We start from the raw sequence: 22,704 nt of genomic DNA on the forward strand, positions 1-22,704 counted from the left end.
GCTGTCAGCAGGACAAGTATTGATCTACTTGCACTTTGATGTGCTTTCGAACTGCTAGGTTGGCAGGAGCAGGAACCAAACAACAGGAGCTCACCCCATCACAGGGATTCGAACTGCCTACCTTCTGATCGGCAAGTCCTAGGCTCTGTGGTTTAACCCACAGCGCCTTCGTCCCTCTTTGCTACATACTATCCAGCAAATGCCTTGTTTGGCCCTGAGGTCATCAATTTTAGTCCCAGGTGTAACATTTCAGACCACATGTGCTTTCTTGCCTGAATGAAGTTCCACAAGGAGAGGAAGCAAATATCTCCAAACAAATATCTGGATGGTTTGGGGTGAGGCACCCACATTTTCTTTGTGGGAAGATTCTTTCTTGTGGAGCATTCAGTCATTCAGCTGTGCTCTGAAGTTGTACAGTCAAGAAACATATCTTCCACCTCAGTGAGAACTAGGCTCTTAGGTATAAGCTGAACCTGCTGAAAAGGAAGAGATGGAACTAAGGTATATTATCAGTGAGAAGTGTGGGGTAAGGTTATTTATGTTGTCTTCTGTGTCCTGAAATGAATTCATTGAATGTAAGATGGGGCCACAAGAGAGAGATCACTGGTGTCCACAATTTGCCATGCAAAGAATTGCTTAGATAAGCTGGTTATCCATAGCATTCTGCCAAGTGGTGAAATTTCAATGGGTACAAAAGTTTTTTGGGGATCCATCCTAGTGTTGACCCTCCTGGTGAGGGTCTGCACCATGCAGAAAAAGCATGTGTATTATTGTTGTATGAAGAAATAAATCTCTTCCCACTTGTGATTTCAGCAAAAGCACTGTGCCCTACAAAGTGTTGTCCTGGGTGGATTTTCACGTGACGTTGCTGGCTGATGAGCCTCTGTTTACCAGCAAGCTGCAAAGGATTCTGGGCAGTGTTTTAGGGCATAACACTCAGTTCTCTTGCCCAACCTGCTGCCCTCCAGATGCTTTGGACTACAACTGCTATCATCTCCATGGCCAATGGTCCAAAACTTGCTGTTGTTTCCTAAGCGCACACAACTATTTGCTGACTCTCTGCATTTTAGGGGCTATTCAATTGGTGTGGAAAAACTGTTTCTCTTGAATGCTAGTCTGTCACTGTGTGTCCTCTCAATCCCCAATAATTTCATAGAGGACCTTTCCTCCCCACTGCCGCCCAACAAATGTGAAAAACATTGATCTAGTTGGAATATTGGTTTTGTTCTATTGTTCAGAAACGGCACTTTTCAAAATATTGGATATGACAACATCTCCTGGCCAATTTTAAGGTGCTGTCAGCAGGACAAGTAAAATGTTTAGCCCTGGGCATCAGACTGAACACAGAAAACAAATTATCAACTCATGGCTAGTTTTCAAAATTTGATTTTAAAGCTTCAAAACTCTGTTAGTGTTTGGGATATGTGCCCAAATATCTACCATTGAAGAAACCAACTTGTTTACATTGCATGGGCATATTAAGTAAAAGAAATACAGTGAGTTAAATACAGGGAAGTTTTTTTTAATGTTTTAGGTTTTATTATGCATTTATTATTTTGCTGGGAGCAGCCCAGAGTGGCTGGGGAAACCAAGTCCGATGGGCAGCATATAAATAATAAAAAGCATTGTTTATTATTATTAAATATGAATGAAATGATTCTTTAAAATGAGAATATTATTTAGGCAGCAAAATCTTGTGATTTGTTTCATGAACTCACGCTTTTACCTTCCTAGTCAAATAGGGCCATAATGATCAATCCCTGGAAAAATAATAAAACTGACAAAGGAACAGGGGTCAAGATGTTGTATTATAAAATACAAGTGGGAGATCTAGTGTGCCTTTGGAATCTTAAAGTGGAGAATAATTGCTATTCCCAACAAGATAGGCTGTGAACAAAGAAGTTGTTCTGAAGGAATGGGGAAATAATGGGCAAGGGGCACAAAAGGAAGACTTTCCAGAGAGGTAGCCATATTTTCTTGCAGGAAAAAATATCAGTAGCAGCCCATGTGGCAGGATGGAGCTGTGGAGCTTTTCTCCTGACATCACTGCAGCTTACCTGGATGGGTTTACACAGATGGGGTCAAAACAAGAGTCCAAGAACATCTTGAGGTCACCACCCTGACTGCACCTGACTTAGAGGCATGTGATTTGCCACTGCTGGAAGTTCAAAGCTGAACTCAGTGGACCCAATTCTTTACCCAGTTGCACCATGCATGGAATCCACTTAGTGGCTGCAGAATGACATTTGATCCAGCAGATTCCTCTGGTAGTAGAAGAGTGGGGAAGCAACTTTCGCTGATTTTCTATTCCTCCCTGCAGCAACCAGTGCCCTCCAAAACTCAGCTCATGAGAGTTTGGGAAATAATCCAGAAAAGGGTGGAAGGTGGCCTGGGGGGTATGCAGTAGAAAGGAGGAATATGCAAAACTCCACTCCACTCCTCTTCTGTCAGCTCAGAAGCCTTTTCATGAGTGCAGAGGCACCTGTTAGATTCTGCGCAATTATTACAATCATACGCAGGAGTGGTTATTTTCCCCACAACAATGCAGTAATGGGCAAAACTTCATTTGATAGTTGAGCTGCAGTTATTAAGAAGAGGGAAGAAAGCAAACTTCCCTACAGGCCAGGAGATGGCAACCCTGGTAAACGGGAATAACTCCTTTGAAACAGCACATAAATCAGTTCTTTCAGTTCTCAAATTGGTTAGCATTGCATAAAGCACGCTGTTTAAGCCGTAATGGTTGATATTTTACAGCTGGAGTATATACTCCTAGAGATAAACTAAACTATTGTGATGATAATGTATCTGAGACATTATTAGCATTTCAGTGTCAGTAAATAGCTAATCTGGAGAGAAAAAATTGGCATGGCAGATGCTTATTCTTTTGCCCCCTTGATAGATGGCTGCATTGTGTGGAATTCTAAATGCTGATGTGAGATTACAGCTGTCAAGGCTCATATGAAAGTATACTTTCTGAAATCAATGTAAGCAAGGGGACATGAGAAGGAACCTTTGTTCTGTAAGCAGGGAACCATTTCTGGAGAACACCAGCAGATAACTGAACCTAATGGACATACTGGCTGTACTAAGCGTTCTGCAAGTAAAATTCTGCATGCAGAACCTCATGTCTCTGCAGCTGCTGCTAGTGACAGGTCCAATCATCCCATGTTGGTTGAAGCTGGAGCCCAACACAGGAGTTCTCCATGCTTGCAGTTACAGGTGTGGGGCAGCTTTCCCCCTCTCCTATCCCTTTCAGCAGGTGTGAGAAATCCGTGGCCCCCCAGAAGCTGCTGAATTACAACTCTCTTTGCTGGGGCTCATGGGTGTTCAGCAACATTTGGAGGGCCAGAGGTTGTCCACACTTGCTCTTAAGGCATTCCTCCTCAAACACTTCCCCATCTCCGTTGAAGGGAAGGGACAAAGCATGTAGGACTTGGTCCAGTAAATGTCCTATAGAGGTGAAGCAATTAGAGACCATCCCCCGGGGCTTCAGCATACCTGCAAATTTTCACACATCCTTTCCTTTTGATTGGATGCTGAACCATAGCTGCCAACTTACAGATTTGAAAATAAGGGACCAGCAGCCTCGAAAATAAGGGGTCAGCAGCCAAAATAAGGGATTTTAGTCAACCAGCTCCTTTCCTTTCCCCCATAACAGTCAATCGAAGGAGACTCCAAAACAAATCCAAAAGCCCCCCTCACGAGATCGCCACCCGCCATTGTACTCAACCAGCTCCTTTCCTTTTCCCCCACCATGTGCCCCCGCTCCAGACAGACCTTTTCCCCGGCAAGGGTGAGTGGGCTGTCGATGACGTATCCATCTGATTCTGAGCACAGGTATGTTCAACTTCTGAACAAAAGGCAGAAAGACCAGTCAGCAGCCAAACAAAGCCTCAAGCGGTGGTTCCCACAGCGCAGCAACCCGGCAAAGGGGATGCAGCAAGGAAAGCCACCGTCACCTCTCTGCTGGGAAGCGCTGAGCAAAGGCGAGTCCCCAGGCAACGTGGCCAATTTGATCGGCACAAGGCAGGCAAGCTCCACCCCCCAGTCATTCTTAGACTCCTTATTGGGTGAGCAACGCAGCCAAGCAACACAGTTGGAGACTCCCTCCTCCCTGGCTGGCAGGGAGGGAGGGAGGGAGAGGAGCTGTTTCCTTTGAAACCTGGGAAATTTAAGGGACATCATCAATAAGGGACAGCAGCGGGACATGGTGCTGGGATAAGGGGGTTTCCTGCCAAAGAAGGGACAGTTGACAGCTATGGCTGAACACCCCCCCCCTCACATATCCTGGCAAGCAGCTTTAAAAGTGATAGCTTTCATATATGCTTCTGTTTTCCTTTGTCAGAGGATCACTGCTACCCTAACCTACAAAGAAGTCACAATCCCCTTGCTCATTAATGAAAGCCATCAGAGGGGGTGCAGGAGAGGGTTATTGTTTCATCCTTGTTTTATTGTGTATTATGTCTTTATTTTTATTTAAGAACTTTCCAAAATTTTAATGCATACAAATTTTAAATACCTTTGTCTGTCTAATGCCTCTAGACTTCCCATCCCATCCCTCCAAGGCTTCCCATTTCTTCCTTGTTGAGCTGCATATCCTCTTAAACCACTCACTTTCACTCTATGCAACATCCTAATTGTTAATGACTGCTGCTCACTGATCAGATTCTACTTGTAGATTTATCTGACTGTTATACCTCTTTAAGTACTCTACAAAGAGTTTCCACTCCTGTATATTTTGTGTTTTTATCTTGTAAATCGACTTGAGATCTACGGATGAAGGGTGGTATACAGATTGTGTGTGTGTTTGTGTGTTTCTTGCATAGGTAGAGTGTGTGGATTGAGCAAAGGTGTCCATCTGCTCAGAGCTGCTGAACGTTTGGAGCTTTCTGCAGAGGTCAGCAGAAAGCTCCAAATGCAGCATTCCAAGGCTTAGGTAGGGCTTAGCTGGCCTGGGATCTGCTGGGTCTTCAGCCAATCTTGTTGCCATTGGGTGGCAACATCAGGCCCAATCCAGGCTGGTGCAGGGATTGGACCCAATCACCCTGAAACCTTCTGCCACCATGAACTGACAGTTTGCAGATGCAATCATTCTGCAAAACCCTACCAGTGTGGGACTTGTGCCCTAAGGAAGGATCTGCATCAAGTGTTTGGATTACTTAAATCACAATCCTGATCTCTCAGTGGCCTTTGACACCATCGACCATAACATCCTTCTGGACCGTCTAGAGGGGCTGGGAGCTGGGGACACTGTCATACAGTGGTTCCGCTCCTTCCTCCTGGGCCGTGTCCAGAAAGTGGTGGGGGGGGGATGAGTGTTCAGACCCCTGGGCTCTCACTTGTGGGGTGCCTCAGGGTTCTGTCCTCTCCCCCATGCTTTTTAATATCTATATGAAGCCGCTGGGAGAGATCATTAGGAGGTTTGGACTGGGTGGTTATCAGTATGCAGATGACACCCAGCTCTACCTCTCCTTTAAATCAGAACCAGTGAAGACGGTGAAGGTCCTGTGAGAGTGCCTGGAGGCGGTTGGAGGATGGATGGTGGCTAACAGATTGAGGTTGAATCCTGACAAGACAGAAGTACTGTTTTTGCGGGACAGGGAGCGGGTTGGTGTGGGGGATTCCCTGGTCTTGAATGGGGTAACTGTGCCCCTGAAGGACCAGGTGCGCAGCCTGGGAGTCATTTTGGACTCACAGCTATCCATGGAGGCGCAGGTTAACTCTGTGTCCAGGGCAGCTGTCTACCAGCTCCACCTGGTACGCAGGCTAAGACCCTACCTGCCCGCGAACTGTCTCGCCAGAGTGGTGCATGCTCTGGTTATCTCACGCTTGGACTACTGCAACGCGCTCTACGTGGGGCTACCTTTGAAGGTGACCCGGAAACTGCAATTAATCCAGAATGCGGCTGCTAGACTGGTGACTGAGAGTGGCCCCCGGGACCACATAACACCAGTTCTGAGAGATCTCCATTGGCTTCCAGTACGTTTCCGAGCACGATTCAAAGTGTTGGTGCTGACCTTTAAAGCCCTAAACGGCCTCGGTCCTGTATACCTGAAGGAGCGTCTCCACCCCCATCGTTCAGCCTGGACACTGAGATCCAGCGCCGAGGACCTTCTGGTAGTTCCCTCATTGCGAGAAGTGAGGCTACAGGGAACCAGACAGAGGGCCTTCTTGGTAGTGGCGCCCGCCCTGTGGAACGCCCTCCCACCAGATGTCAAAGAGATAAATAATTACCTGACATTCAGAAGACATCTTAAGGCAACCCTGTTCAGGGAAGTTTTTAATATGTAACGCTGTACTGTTTTTAACACTGATTGGGAGCCGCCCAGAGTGGCTGGGGAAACTCAGCCAGATGGGCGGGGTATAAATAATAAATTATTATTATTATTATTATTATTATTATTATTATTATTATTATACTGCTTAAAAACAGAATCATAGAATCAAGGAGTTGGAAAGAACCATGAGGATTAATTAGTCCACCCCCCCAGAAATGCAGGAATATGCAGCTGTCCCTTATGGGCATCGAACCTGCAACCTTGATGTTATCTAACCAACTGAACTAACCCCTTTGCTCTCTCATTGCAGAAGTGAAGAAGACAGGATAGTAGGTGATATTTTCAACGACTGATGAGAATAAAGATATGAGGTGGGAGAGAATCAAGTTTTGATCAGTAAATCTGAAACACACCAGCCTGACTGAAGCCAGCTGCTGGCAGGGTAGGATTGGGGAGTTGTGTGAACCAGCCATTGAAGATTGGCTAGCATGTGGCAGCCTGTGAAGTTGTGTGTCAGATTGCTGAGAAACACCAAAGGTCAAATTACATGTCACAATTAGCAAGCTGTGTTAAAAAACAACAACACCCTGCACTTAAACAGTGTAGACCATTATTTTGAAGAAAAGGAAGCTATGGGCTACAATCCAGGATGGGCATTTGGAGCCCACACCAGCAGGAGAGGAAAACTGAGAAGTCAGTAATTGGCTAGTAGTAGTAGCAGCATCAGGGACGCGGGTGGCGCTGTGGGTTAAACCACAGAGCCTAGGGCTTGCCGATCAGAAGGTCGGTGGTTCGAAACCCCATGACGGGGTGAGCTCCCCTTGCTCGGTCCCTGCTCCTGCCCACCTAGCAGTTCAAAAGCACATCAAAGTGCATGTAGATAAATAGGTACTGCTCCAGCGGGAAGGTAAACGGCGTTTCCGTGCACTGCTCTGGTTTGCCAGAAGCGGCTTAGTCATGCTGGCCACATGACCCAGAAGCTGTACGCCGGCTCCCTCGGTCAATAAAGCGAGATGAGCGCCGCAACCCCAGAGTCGGCCACAACTGGACCTAATGGTCAGGGGTCCCTTTACCTTTAGCTAGTAGCAGCATCAGATGAAGCTAAGCTCTACCATGATGAACAAGCTTAGGCTCTCTTTCTGGGACCAGAAAGAAGAAAGTTTGTTGAACTGCAGAAAGCATTTTAAGGACTGAACTGCATTGCCTGCTACTTGAGTGCAATGTGTTACTTTATTTCTTTGTAACATTTACTTTTTCTAACCAGCATTTAAGACTGTTCCGCAGTAAAGCTTTGAAACTCATTCTTCTGGTGTGAAACTCCTTTATTTCTACACAAGATCCAGATCAGCGATTCTGCCGAAGGCCACCTGTCACGGATGCTTTAGCTGAGATTCCTGCATTGCAGGGGCTTGGATTAGATGACCCCTGGCGTCCCTTCCAATTCTATGATTCTGTGAAATGGGTCCATTTCCCAGGCATAAGATCCAGCCGCAGCAAGACATGTCAAATCCCAGGGCTGCTGCCACACTGCAGCTTCTTGTAATCTGCTCAGCAGACAAAGAGAAAAGTTCTTCAATAATGCCAAAAAGGAAACACAATAAATGGAATATTCATCATCTGAGACAACACATCTTGCTCAAATTGCCAATACGTTGTTGAGCAGGGGTAATCGATACATGTTTATGGATGTTAGGCACTGCCTTTTACTATGACATCATAAAAAGAAAACGAGGATACATTGACAGGGAAAGTGGATTTCTCTGTGATTTGTGTTCCACACCAAACTCATTTGATTGAGGAAACAATGCAGTAACGCGTGGCTTTATTCTAGCTCTCCCAATTGACCAGAAAAAAAATCGGTCTCATCCTCTTTTGGTGCTTTTAAACCACAGCTTGACTGGCAGAAATCTGCGGTATATGAAGCAATGTTACATTAAGTCAGATCACTGGTCTATGAGGCACAAGATTTCCTCCCCACTATGACTGACAGTGACTGTCTAAGGGTTCAGGCAGGGAGATTTTTCCCAGCATGTCTCCTTGTGATCCTTTTAGGCAGCAATGTCAGGGACCGAACCTGATATCAATATTTAAAGCCTATGCTTTGCCACAGAGTAGCAGCTTCTCTCTGTGAGACTTTGCACAGCATAGAGGTAAGCATCACCTCCTAATGTCTGAAGATCAAGCTCCTGTTAGAATCAGAGGAGCAAAGGAGAGGTGAAAAAGTTGACATCCTGCTGCCTCCTATTTAATGAATTCTCCACAAATGACAGGAAGGAGGGATTATACCGGGGTAGTCAACCTAAGGCCCGGGGGCTGGATGCGGCCCAATCGCCTTCTCAATCCAGCCCATGGACAGTCTGGGAATCAGCATGTTTTTACATGAGTAGAATGTGTCCTTTTATTTAAAATGCATCTCTGGGTTATCTGTGGGTTATAGGAATTTGTTCACCCCCCAAAAAAAGTATAGTCCAGCCCACCACATGGTCTGAGGGACAGTGGACTGGCCCACGCCTGAAAAAGTTTGCTGACCCCTGGATTATACTTTTCTTCTTGTTTAAACATAAGAGAGAGAGAGAGAGAGAGAGAGAGAGAGAGAGAGAGAGAGATATTATAATTTAAGAAACCCTTAGGGTTTTGAATGTGCCTGACATCTAAATATTCCCATCAGGTTTAAAATAAACATAAGTGCTATTAAGGCAACTGAAATAAATGTAATATAAGACAGGGGCAGAAGCAGTAGGTAGTTTTTTCAAACAGCACATGCTCTATGATAGTAAGGCAAAAAATAACTGTAATAGTGGCAAAACCAAGAAGGCTGACAGAATGAAGCACAGAGTCATTTTAAAAACCACCAATTTAGAGGCTCCATTCCAAAGATCCATAGGAGTTGTCTCCTCAAACACTGAGGATGCCATCTTTCTACAGTAGTTTCAATTGTCTTACTCCTGTAGGGTTTCAGCAAGTAACCCTATCTTTAAACAAAGCTGTTTAAGAACCCTTGTTTTATTAATCATTTGGCTTGTTTGTGAAAGCCCAGCAGATCACTCCTTAATCGAGACCGCAGTATCTCAGGGACTGCCTCTTTCCTTGTGAACCTACCCGGACCCAGCAATCATCTTCAGAGGCCCTTCTTCATGTGCCTCTTCCATGAGAAGTCCAGAGGGTAGAAACACAAGAACGGGCCTTTTCTGTGGAGGCTCTCAATTTGTGGAATATCCACTCCTGGGAGGTCTGCCTGGTGCCTTCATTATACACCTTTAAGTGCCCAGCAAAAACATTCCTCTTCAACCAGGCCTTTGGTTGCTGTAGAAGGAGGGATTGTTGGGTTGTCTTTGTTTTTGTTGTGTATCCTGTTTTTTTCTATTGTGATTTAGTGCTGTTGAACCACCCTGAGTTCTATGGGTATAGGATGGAATACAAAATGATTCCAGTGTGGTTTAAATCTCCTTGTGTAAAGTGAGAATGAACACAAATGGCCAGAGCATAATGTAAGAATGCAATGTAAGAGCATAAGGTGAGACCTGGTGGATCAGGAAAAAGACTCATCCACCATCCTGTTCTCACAGCAACCAATCAGTGGTGGGGAACCTCAGGTCTGGGGGCCAAATGCAGCCCTCAATGCCTGCCAGGATGCTGTCAACAGCTCCCGGCTGGTTGCCCAGGAAAGTATAAAGACAAGGAAAAGTTTCATTTCAAGCTTTACAGAGAAAGGCTGTAGAACACAGCCTCTTGGATAATGGCGTTGTCCCGAGTGAATCTCCACCTCCCCATCTCATTCATCATTCTCGTCGTCTCCTCTACAGGTGCTGCTACATGCCCTCTGTCTTTGAGCTCTTTGCTCTCCTACTTTTAAGGCTCGCCGGGTTCTGGGAGATGGAGGGTCTGGAATGCTTTCTAATGACGTGTCGGCCAGGTGTTGCTCTGGCTCTCCCATGATTTCCCAGCTTTCCCCCTCATCTGCCTCTGAGCTGCTACCTCCTTCAAACCCCTGTTGTCAATCTATACTGTCTTTCTCTTCCTCCTCCCTGGAAGGGTCAGGATGGGGAGGCGGTCTCCACCATTCCTCCTTTGCCCAGTCCCTGACAACGCCCCTCTATCTGGCCTTCCCTAGGCCACAGCCCTCCCTGGCCCTGTTTTGTATCCTGAGTGATTGTGCCTGACTGGAATGTGTCTTTGAACTTTGATAATGCCTCTTGCTTACCTGGATACAGGAAAGAGGATTGTGTGTGTGTGTGTGTATGTATGTGTGTGTGTGTGTGTGTGTGTGTGTGTGTGTGTGTGTAGAAACAGGCTTGCTGTACAAAGGTAAAATTAACATCCTCTTCTCATTTCTGCTTCTGACGCAACTCACTATTTGCCTGTGGCCCCCAAAAGGCTGTCCAGAATTTGTCTTTCTAGCTAGCTGGAAAAGGGTCCCCATCTCTGTTTTTCGCAATGGTCAACATATTTTCTGCTGCTCCTGGAATAAATATTTCAGTTCATTTTGAAAGTTAATAATGGACAGAGTAGCCATGTTGTATTTTGAATCAAGTAATGAATAAACCACTGCTTCCTTTTCCTTCTGAATTCATTGCTCTCTTTTCTTCATAAATTCATGATGTTCTTCCTCTGTGTCCTTAAAAAAAAAGCGCTGCAAAAATTACTACAGGCAGACAAATATTCTGAGGCACATTTCCATTTGTATAAAGTAGTCATATATATTTAAGCAGCCAGATTCAGAATGAATCCTTCATCCAAGCTGAAAAAGCAATAAGCTTCCTCGACGTTGCTGGCTGTTTCTTAATTGGCAATTCAATATTTGTTCACATCATTATTGATTCAACCATTCATTACTTTATTTTTAAAATCCCATACGGCATTTCATATTTGACACATGATGGGAATGGTGTGAGAAATCAACAAAATGGAGTACTGTCACATAAAATACTAAATTATTACATACCACCATGATGAAGTGTAAGGGTTGACTAACAGTGCATTCCTATATGGATACACTTAGAAGTAAGCCCAAATGAGTTCACTGGGACTTACTCCCAGAAAAATGATTATGGGCCAACAGCCTTGAGCACACAAATGCCACGAGATAATTGACTAATCTGCTCATTTATTTTCAAAAAAAGGTTTATCTTGCCCACTATTTAATTAGGCATGTTCAATTATTTTCAGAAAAATTTCCTTCCTGGTGCAGAAAGGTTACAGTAAGAGCTCTGAGGAACGTTGAGCACAGATCTCTTTGATTTTAATTCCAGTTATGGTGATTTAAAATTGGTAACATCGTAAGGCCCCTATGCACCCTCCTCTGAGAACCGAACATGGCTTTTTAAGGGAGAATGGCAGATGTTTATTGCATACATACAGAAGCAATGTACACAGGTTAATACGTTAGCAGGGTTTTTTTTAGATTACTTGTAATTTTGTTATGAATGGATAATAGGGATTTAAATAGGTTAAAAAATTAACAATAGACATGCAGTATGTTGATAAATAATAGAACCAAGGAAGGGATTAGAGGGAAGTCAATTTGTTTTATTTTGTTTTTGTATTGTTGTTGTTTTTATTTTGCAAAATAAAAAAATGTTGTATGTGAAATGTTATATATAAAAGTGTTTTACAGTTGTACCTCGGTTCTCGAACGCCTTGTGACTTGAACATTTTGGCTCCCGAACGCCACCAACCCAGAAGTAAGTGTTCCAGTTTGCGAATGTTTTTTGGAAGCCGAACGTCTGACGTGGCTTCCGAGGCTTCCAGTTGAGTGCAGGAAGCTCCTGCAGCCAATCAGAAGCCATGCCTTGATTTTCGAACGTTTTCGGAAGTCGAACGGACTTTCCGTTCGAGAACCAAGGTACGACTGTATATGCGTTGTTTGTGCGATATAGCATTGTGCCACCAGATGGCGACATGGAGTCCCGTTTTTCCTCTACCTGTTTTCCCTGTTTAAATTTACAGCACTTTTATACTGAAACGCTTCTTTGATGTGTCTAGATCCAGCCATGGTTAAGGGAGCAGGGTATGTTTAGTCTGAGAAAAGGAGGCTGAGAGGAGATATAAGAGCCATCTTCTGATATGTAAAGGGCTGTCACATGGAAGATGGAGCAAGCCTTTTTTTCTGCTGCTCTGGAGGGTAGGACCTGAACCAATGGATTCAGGTTAGAAGAAAAAAATATTCTTTTTTTCTTCTTTTTTTTAAAAAAATGATATTTATTAGAAATTTTAAAATTACAGTAAAAAGAAGAAAAGAAAACAACAAAAAATTTAACAAGACATACATTACGATATATAAAAAAACAAAAAACAAACAAACCTAAAAACCAATGCAACAATACAGCAAAAAAGAACAATAACATTAAAACACACATCCAGTATTCCGTAACTTTATCTTTCATTTACTTGTTTCATCGACCTCCTCACACCTCCCTTTTTGTATTCTAGTTTAATTAATTATTTCAGCAAATTCTTTCCGTCTTTCTCAATTTTTGTCGAATAATTTATGTTAACGGTCTAACCTATTAATTAACTCAGCAAATCCTTTCCATCTTTCACTATATTCTGTCATTCAATTTACCTTAATTTAATTTAACCTTATCTTACCATAAAGTACCTTAAAACTTAAAACTTAATATCTATTTATACATAACTCCTTATATCATTTCTACTAAAGCCAAATAGTTTCATTCCAACATTTTTCCTAATACTCATTAATTTTACACTAATTCTCAAAATAATTTTTTTTAAAAAAACTTTCTTCCAATCCTCATCCAACGTCTCTTCTTCCTGGTCTCGGGTTAAGTCAGTCCTTACTGTCCATTCCATCTAGTCCATCAACCTGGTGATCTTATGTCCGAGGCTCTTAAGTCTTTTCCATGTCCCTTCTGCAGATCTTCTTCTTGTTTATACCTGCACTTTACCTTGTCTTTTGTTGATCTTTTTCTTAATTTCTTTCCTTTCTCATTGAGGAGTAGGTCTCGGGGAGACTCCAACCCAAGAATATCTCCGTCTCCCCTCAACAGATCAGCCCATTCTCCACAGTCAGCACTGTAGTCCAGAAAGTATTTAAAAGCATGTTTCAAAGTCCCTCCAAAGTTAAGAGCCCCCACAACTCCAGCCCCCCCCCCGGCCCAAAACCAAATCCCAAAAACCAAAACGTCCCTGCCTAGGGGGATCCATCCAACTTCCCATCTCCCAACCAAACGATACTCCCTCTCTCCATATCTGACTTTCTCCAGGTTCAGTCTTCAAAAACAGCAGCTTATGCTCCTGCAGGGCCTCGGGTTTCTCCATTTGTGTTACTTGAGATTCAACAGCAACCTCCTCCATTATCTTCTGCACTTGCACTTGCCCTGTCAAAACAGATTCCTGGGTTGGTTCCTGAATGGTTTCTATATGAGTATTCACTGTTTGTCCAAAGTTTTTGACTGCAACAGTCATCAAATCCATCTTCTCATGCAGCTGCTCCAACAAAGCGCTTGTCTTGCAAAAAGCAAGCACCAAAACTTCTTCTAAACACATTTTTATCCAAGGTCAGAGTCTGGTCTCACGATCCTTAATCTCCACAGCTGTGAAATCCCCAGATCGACTCCAGCAACAGTTTAACAAGCTCCCTCTAGAGGAGACAATTTCTATTTGTATCCATCTTTTGAAAGCAGGTCCAACAAAAGAAAATTACCTTCATTTTTCAAATATTTTGTTTCTTTTGAATGCAAAAGGCAACACTGGAATCAATATGTTTCTCTTTTTTAACTATCTGTCAAAAGACGTTCCATTCACAGTCAATGAACTTCCCCAAAAATTTCTGTCTCTGACACCCCGTTCCCAGGTTTGAGATGGTGGAAATTTATCTTTCTTTTTACTCTCTCTCCTGCAGGCTTAAACAATCTAAGATTTCCCCCCTCTTCTCCTGCTTCCAAGAGGGGTTTCGATGGTTATAACTGAAGGAAATTTACCGTATTTTTCGCTCTATAACACGCAGATTTTTGCTCCTAAAAAGGAAGGGGAAATGTCTGTGCGTGTTATGGAGCGAACGTGTGCTCCCTGGAGCCGAAAAATGAGGCAAAAATCAAACCGCGCTTCAGGGAGAAGGGAGCTCCGTGAGACAGGAAGTGGCAGTTTTCCTTCATTCTGCCTCAGGGTCTTACTGCCCACCCTGCTCTGTTTCGTTACTGTGTTTGCTCAAACGGAACAAAGAGCAGGGAAAGCCCCTCCCCTCCAGGCAAGTAGAGAGGAAAGCAGAGCGTCCGAACAAAGAGCAGGGAAAGCCCCTCCCCTCCAGGCAAGTAGAGAGGAGAGCAGAGCGTCGCTCTATCCTGTCCCTGCTCCGGAGGGAACAATGTTTGTAAAGGGAAGAGAGATTACAGGTTCGGCTTAAAATTCTGATTTGACTTCCTACTTTTTGTTTTTGGAGACACACAGCATTCAAATATGCTTTCTTCCATTTAAAAGGATGAAATCCTTAAACAGTGTTTTGCCTGTAAATTCATGCGATCTGGAAGATTACAGTGTCTGTACCTCTTAAGGGATGGCAAAGCTTAGGTTTCGCTGCTAAATAGTTCTTAATGCAGTTAAAATGCTTTCTTCTGTCATGCTGGTGGGAGGGAGAGAGAGAGAGAGAGAGCGCACGCTGGCTGGCTTGGGTGGGTGGGTGGGGGGAAACTTTTGCCTTCCTTTCCTCACGTTATAGCCCTCTCCTGCATTCTTAGCCTTCTGTGTTTTTCCTTCCCTCCCCACTTAAAATGTGGTTACAAAGCATGGATCCACATGGATCCTCAGGATCTTTGCATTGGGTCACCCCAAATTCACCATCAGAGCACACAGCATGTCCATGGCTACAGCCTGCCCCCCCAAAATCACACACCCATTGTTGCCTGGGGCTGCAATGGTGCAAAAACGTGGTTACAAAGCATGGATCCACATGGATCCTCAGGATCTTTGCATTGGGTCAGCCAAAATTCACCATCAGAGCACATAGCATGTCCATGGCTACAGCCTGTCCCCCCCCCCAAAAAAAAATCACGCACCCACTGTTGCCTGGGGCTGCAATGGTGCAAAAACGTGGTTACAAAGCATGGATCCACAGGGATTCTCAGGATTTCTGCATTGGGTCACCCCAAATTCACCATCAGATCACATGTCTGTGGCCACAGCATGAAGCACAAAAATGATACGTCCACTGTTTCATTCAGAATATTTTTTCCCTTGTTTTCCTCCTCTAAAAACGATGTGCGTGTTATGGTCAGGTGCGTGTTATAGAGCGAAAAATACGGTAGTCCTTTATATACGACTTTCCTGACTTTAGCTTGCAAAATTTTGCTTCAGTCTATTTACAAAAGCAGAAGGCGGACTTCCTGTTTAGAACCTTCCCACTTTGGTGCCAAATTAAAATGTTTCGTAGTCCAATTTTCCGTTCTACTCACGGGTGCTTGTTTAGAGTCCAATTGTCCACAGGAAAAAAGTCAGCGCTCTCCGGCAACGGTTGTGCGGCTTTACTCCGTAAAAGTAGCAGTCGATTCAAAACACCATGCTGCTCACCCCACGTCGCTTCGGATCCCCGAAAAAGGATCCGAGTTTCCCTGCGAGTAGGGGAGGCGCTCTTGGTGTCAGCCGAATCCCACATTCCCAGGCTTCCTCCGCCTGGGATTTTTGAAGGGTCTCCGCCTTCGCCGCGGCTGCAAAACCCGATTTTCACAGAGTGGGTTCCTCTCAGTCAGAGGAACTCCGCCATTGCCGATGGCGCTAACCCGAAAGTCAGAAGAAAAAAATATTCTGAGTAAACATCCGGAAGAACCTTCTGACCATAAGAGCTGATCGATCTGCAGTGGAACAGACTCCCTTGGGAGGTGGTGGACTCTTCTTCATTGGAGGTTTTTAAGCAGAGATTGGACGGCCTTCTGACATGGATGCTTTAGTTGAGATTCTGTGCATTGCAAGGGGTTGGGCTAGATGACCCTCAGGGTTCCTTCCAACTCTATGATTATCTGATTCTACCATTCTTTAATCTGTGCACCATCCTCAACACCACCCATTGACATAAGGTGTGGAAGGCCAGTTAGGACTAGGCTCTAAAACTTCCTTTTCTAAAGGAATAGTAACACAGTGGTACCTCAGGTTAAGTAGTTAATTCATTCTGGAGGTCCGTTCTTAACCTGAAACTGTTCTTAACCTGAAGCACCACTTTAGCAAATGGGGCCTCCTGCTGCCGCTGCACCACCGGAGCACGATTTCTGTTCTTATCCTGAAGCAAAGTTCTTAACCTGAAGCACTATTTCTGGGTTAGCGGAGTCTGTAACCTGAAGCGTATGTAACCTGAAGTGTATGTAACCCGAGGTACCACTGTACTGTGATTTAGTGTAATAAACAAAAATCTGCCTTTATTCCCTTGTTGGGAACACAAGAGCCCTTATAGAGTCCTTTGTAGGTTCTCCATCGGTCGGAGAAAATAACAGAGGCCAAGCAGAGAATATTGAGAAGCAAAGCAGCTCATAAGCCTGATCTTTATTGAACTGTTGCAACAGGGTGCTCCCCTCACACACAGTAAAGGAGGAAGACCCCGAACAAAGTTGTGCCCGCCCTTATATAGACATTTTAAATTGCCTGTCCTGGAGTCCAAGACCACCCCCAGATACATCATATCTACATCACAGAAAAGGCGGTCTACAACACAAATCTGAGTGCGTAGTTTATCTCCTGTCTGGCAGTTTGCCTGTTAATGGTCACTTGATTGAATACCCTGGGGAGCCTGGCCAGTCTTTTGTAATGACAAATACTTAGTTCCTGAGTCTCAGCCTATTCATACACAGGCATACCCTTAAGACAGGATTTGTGAACGAAAAGACAATGGGGAGGCTTTTCCATTTTCCTTCTACCTTGCAGAGAAATATTTGAGGTCAATTTGGGAGGGAGAAAATGGTTTCAGGACGTTTTCTGTGGGGTTTCAGACATGTGGTTTATATATGCAGTTATGAACTCTTATCCTATATATAAAAGACCTTATTTTTTTTATTTCATTAGTAATTGGGTTTTGGTCATACCCCTTGTCCTGTTCAAAATCACACATAACGATAGAGGAAATGTTCACCAAACTATAATGTAACAAAACTTGTCTCTCTCCTGTTACCCTCTACCAAATATTGTTCTTTGTGAAAAGCTCGGGGAATGAGATTGGATCACAAGAAGCATTATTTTGAAAATCTTATTAATCTTGTCCCCAAATGAATGGATTTGCATCCAGCACACATCTCATTACTGAAGAGAGATTAAACTTTTGCAATACTATCCTATATGAAAAATGCAAAGGTTATAATGAGCAAAGGTACTGAACCTCACCTTAATCAGAAACAGACCTGGAAATAGGCGCTGGATTTAATTAGATCACCATCATCGCCATACACAAGGAATGGACATTTTTCGCTTACTGCTGGTTCAGAAATAAAAACTTAACTAGCGCAGGAATGGGGAACCTGAGGGCTTGCAGGAGTGTTGGACTACAACTCCCATCAGCTCTAGCCAGCATAGCTAAATCAGGAAGGATGGAAGTTCTGTTACAGCTACATCTGGAGGGCCACCATCCCTGATCAAGAGCAGTCTTTCCCAAATTTGAGTCTCCAGTTGTTTTTGGACTACAGTTCCCACTATCTCTGCCCACTGGTCCTGGTAGCTAGGGATGATGGGAGTTGTAGTTCAAAATCAGTTGGCGACCCAAGTTTGGGAAATACTGTTCTAGAGGATTATTTTTTAAAGAATAAAAGACTTAGGCCTTCTAGAGATAACATTCCCTTCACCTGGAAGCTCTATTTCCCTAAACCTGGATGGATTTACATGCATTTTCATGCCACGGTTACTTGGTTTGGGGGGTGAATTCATCACGCACACAGTCAAATTGAATCGTGTCTTTCATTTCACAGGTTCCAGAGCCACACCCTGACATTTAACACATACCCAGGTTGGAAAAATAAAGATTTTATTGGAAAAATAAAGATATGGTACCCTTCAATCAATGGACTGATGATATGATATCATTGGCAAATTTATAAATTGACTGCTTACAGGCACAGATCCTGCATGGAAAGAGATGATAACATTTGGAATGAGCTTATAGAAAGTTTGGTAGGTCATTAGCATTTACATAAGCACTAGGACAATAACACTATACCAATTTATACATGAATGTATGGAAATACTGTATATTGCTTTTCTTTTGTATATTTTTGTTTTTATATGTATCTCTGTTGTTGTTTTTCACCTTCTCACTTTTCCTTCTTTTTTCTGTTATCATTTTATTTCTTTTAACTGAAATATAAATCTTTTTTTATTTGTACAATCCTTCCTTGGATTAGAGTAATTTCATATGCCATAAAATAGTAAGTGCTCACTTGCATGCATCATGTACCCCTCCCCCAGTATTTCTTATAGGGCCTGAGAATCCCTCTCCCCATCTCTTACGGACTAGGGGACTATACAGTCACAAATGACTGTAGGTCTGATGAAAATAGGGATTTCCCATTCCATAAGAATAGTTTTACTATTTATACCCCACCCATCTGACTGGGTTGCCCCAGCCAATCTGGGCAGCTTCCAACATATATAAAAACGTAATAAAACATAAAACATTAAAAAACCACTTCCCTATACAGGGCTGCCTTCAGACGGCTCACGTGTTGGATAACTCCGTACCCTCCAACATTTCTCCGATAAAAATAGGGACATCCTACCACACGCTCCAATATTTCTCTGATGAAAATAAGGACATCCTAAGGAAAAGTGAAAGGGACGCGGGTAGCGCTGTAGGTTAAACCACAGAGCCTAGGACTTGCCGATCAGAAGGTCGGCGGTTCGAATCCCCACAATGGGGTGAGCTCCCGTTGCTCCGTCCCAGCTCCTGCCAACCTAGCAGTTCGAAAGCACCTCAAAGTGCAAGTAGATAAATAGGTACCACTCCGGCGGGAAGGTAAATGGTGTTTCCGTGTGCTGCTCTGGTTCGCCAGAAGCGGCTTAGTCATGCTGGCCACAGCTGTATGGCCAATAAAGCGAGATGAGTGCCGCAACCCCAGAATCAGTCACGACTGGACCTAATGGTCAGGGGTCCTTTACCCTTTACCTTTAAGGAAAAGTGGGACGTTCTGGGATCAAACCAGAAACCGGGATAGTTTCTCTAAATCGGGGACTGTCCCTGGAAAATGGGGGCACTTGGAGGTTCTGCCCATGGTTAAAAGAAGATATGGCTCTCACAAATTTACAGGGAACCCTGGAATCGAGGTGGTATGCAGACTGACTCATTCCCCAAGTGTACCACATGGTTCACTTAGGGCCAAAAAACCTGTATTTGACAGTCCCATCACACTCTTGCTTGTTCTGAGTCCTCGGGACAGGTTGCGGTACGAGTCAAAACAGGGACAATTTAAACGTCAGGTACCAAGCCAAATCAACTTTGTCCAAGATATATGCTCACGTCTCTTTGAATATCAGCTCTCCGAGTGGTTCTGTTTAAATTGCATGGTGGACTTGACAGTTGTGACAGATGCCGAGGAACCCTCAGTGCCTGCAATTAATGACTTCAAGGAATAGCTTTAATCATGTAGAAGATCTATGCAAGCTTAAGATAAGTAAGCCAGGTTTGGAGGATGTCTGGTGTGTGCGTTCAGTCGCTGCTGATGAATTTCCTGGCAGCCATCCAGTAGGGATGCTTGAGGAATTTGATCTTAGAGAATCCCTGTACAAAAATGACCTCCCGGATTCACGCGCAGATCAAAACTCACCTCCCCACTCAGTTTTGTGCTGATCCAAATGTTGTGACACAGTTTAAATGTATCAAAATGCACATTTCAACGTGTATTTTAAGAGGGAAAGAAACATTTCAACATTTGTTTAAAAATCTTGAAATCAATACATAATACCTTGAAATTTGCTGTTGCTGTGCATTGCATCCCACGGTCATTTGTTGTTGTTGATGCTGCTGCTACTATTATTTCAATTTCTTACTCATCCTACAACAAAAGATCCCAGGATGGTTTACAGCAATTTACATAGTTTTTTACAGTCAAGAGAATAGGGTAGGTTGTGGATCGAGGGCCCCGACCCTGCTAAGTGAAATAAATACACAAGGACACGTGGTATAAGGTTAATGGGCAAGAAAAGGCCACAACTTTATTGATTACAGCAGTGAAAAGGTATTGGCTTAGGCATTGGATGAATATAGGTGGTGGGTTTATTCAACAGTAGGTGGAGCCTGTTGATGCTCATCCAACTATAGGCTCACCCCCTGATGTCACCGACGGTCGTGCCATGGCCTCCCGCCAAGCAGGCATCGGACGGAATACACGACCGCCAGATTCCTTTAACGGAATAACCCACGGTAGATAGCATAGGCGATGGCCACACCTAGCCCTTGACACATCACAACACATGAATCCAATGCCTAACCTACCCACCAGTACCACAAAAGTTGTGACGATTGCTACGAGGTAGGCGAAAAAACCAAAAAGCCTAATGCCAAATGGAAAAATTCCTACCAGGCCCCCCAGACAACCGGGGCGACCAACCTAAGGTCCATAGCAAGGCCAAAAACCTAGACCCTGAGCTAAATGGGAGGACCCCTCGCTGCGGGTCGACGAGGACTGAGGGGGAGGAGAAGCCGGCGCCACAGCATTAAGCTGCTAAACACGCTCCTCGGAGGCACCTGGTTGGCTGCCCCGGGTGGACGGGGGCGCCGGCCGGCCAGGTAAGGAGGGGCAGGGGCTATGGCCCCTGCCAGGGCGGAGTCCGGGCTCCCGCCCACAACCACTCCCCTCTCTTGCAGGGAGAAGAGTCTTTGTAAAAATATATGTCCAAATGTTAGGCTATGGTAAAGATACTCATACTCTAAGTAGACTCATTGAAATAAATGACTAACTAAAATCCATTGCTCTCAATGAAACTACTCTGAGTAGGAATTAGTTGGCTAGAGCCTTGCTTTATTTCTCTTGCTTTTTCATGATTTTAATTGTTTTACTCTTTCAAAACCCCAGTTTTGAGTACAGTGGTATCTCTGGTTACGTACTTAATTCGTTCCGGAGGTCCATTCTTAACCTGAAACTGTTCTTAACCTGAAGCACCACTTTAGCTAATGGGGCCTCCCACTGCTGCCGCGCAGCTGGAGCACAATTTCTGTTCTTATCCTGAAGCAAAGTTCTTAACCCAAGGTACTATTTCTGGGTTAGCGGAGTCTGTAACTTGAAGCGTATGTAACCTGAAGCGTATGTAACCCGAGGTACCACTGTACATGGCTCTGTGTGTGAGCCTCTTCCTCATATGCAAAATCTCTCAGGTGCAACCCTGAGGAGTCACTGCTAGTCCATGTCAGCATTTTGGAGCTCGAATGAAACAATTATCTGATTTGGTGTAAGGCAGTATCCTCTGTTCTACAGTTGGGTAGCCAACATGGTGCTTTAAAAATGTTGCTGGACTACAATTCCCATCATCCTTTGCTGACTTATGATGATGGGAGTTGTAGTCTCACAAATTTCTGGAAGGCATCAAGCTGGTTACCCATGTTCTATGCACAGCTGTTTGGGAGCAAGTCCTTCTGAAGTCCATGGGACTTTCTTAAGAACCTAAGAAGAACCCAGTGGATCAGGGAGTGGCCCATCTAGTCCAGCATTGTGTTCTCACAGTGGTCAACCAGATATGCTTCTCTGAATGCACATGGTGAGGTTGTATGCATTGGATACTAGTGGTTTATAAAGATAAAGGGACCTTTGACTGTTAGGTCCAGTCACAGACAACTCTGGAGTTGCGGCGCTCATCTCGCTTTACTGGCTGAGGGAGCCAGCATACAGCTTCCAGGTCATGTGGCCAGCATGACTAAGCCGCTTCTGGCGAACCAGAGCAGTGCACGGAAACATCGTTTACCTTCCCGTCAAAGCAGTACCTATTTATCTACTTGCACTTTGACGTGCTTTCGAACTGCAAGGTTGGCAGGAGCAGGAACCGAGCAACGGGAGCTCACCCCGTGGCGGGGATTTGAACCGCCGACCTTCTGATCGGCAAGCCCTAGGCTCTGTGGTTTAGACCACAGCACCACCTGCACCCCACTAGTGTTTATAGTCAGTACTTAATTTCAAAAATGTGAGACTTCAGGGCTCAAAGTTGAAATTTTAACATGTTTTTTTGAGGGGATTGCTTCAAAGGCTATGCAGAAACACCAGTGAAGGTTAAAGGAGAAATTGTTGCCTAAAAATATTGTGTAGGGAACTTTATTACCTGTGTGGTGTGATGGATTGGGTGTCAGACAAGTCCTAGAGAGACCCAAGTTCAAACCTTCATCCATCCTTGGGTTAATCTCTATCTCTCAGTCAAACCTACTTTACAGTGTTCTTGTGAAGATAAGGTGGTGGTTGGAGTACTGTTGCCCTGGTTGACTGATGCCCTGGTTACATGGAAGAAAGGTGGGATATACTGT

The sequence above is a fragment of the Podarcis liolepis genome (assembly GCF_965112155.1).
Source record: "Podarcis liolepis genome assembly, chromosome: 6".
In the NCBI taxonomy this organism is placed as follows: domain Eukaryota; kingdom Metazoa; phylum Chordata; class Lepidosauria; order Squamata; family Lacertidae; genus Podarcis; species Podarcis liolepis.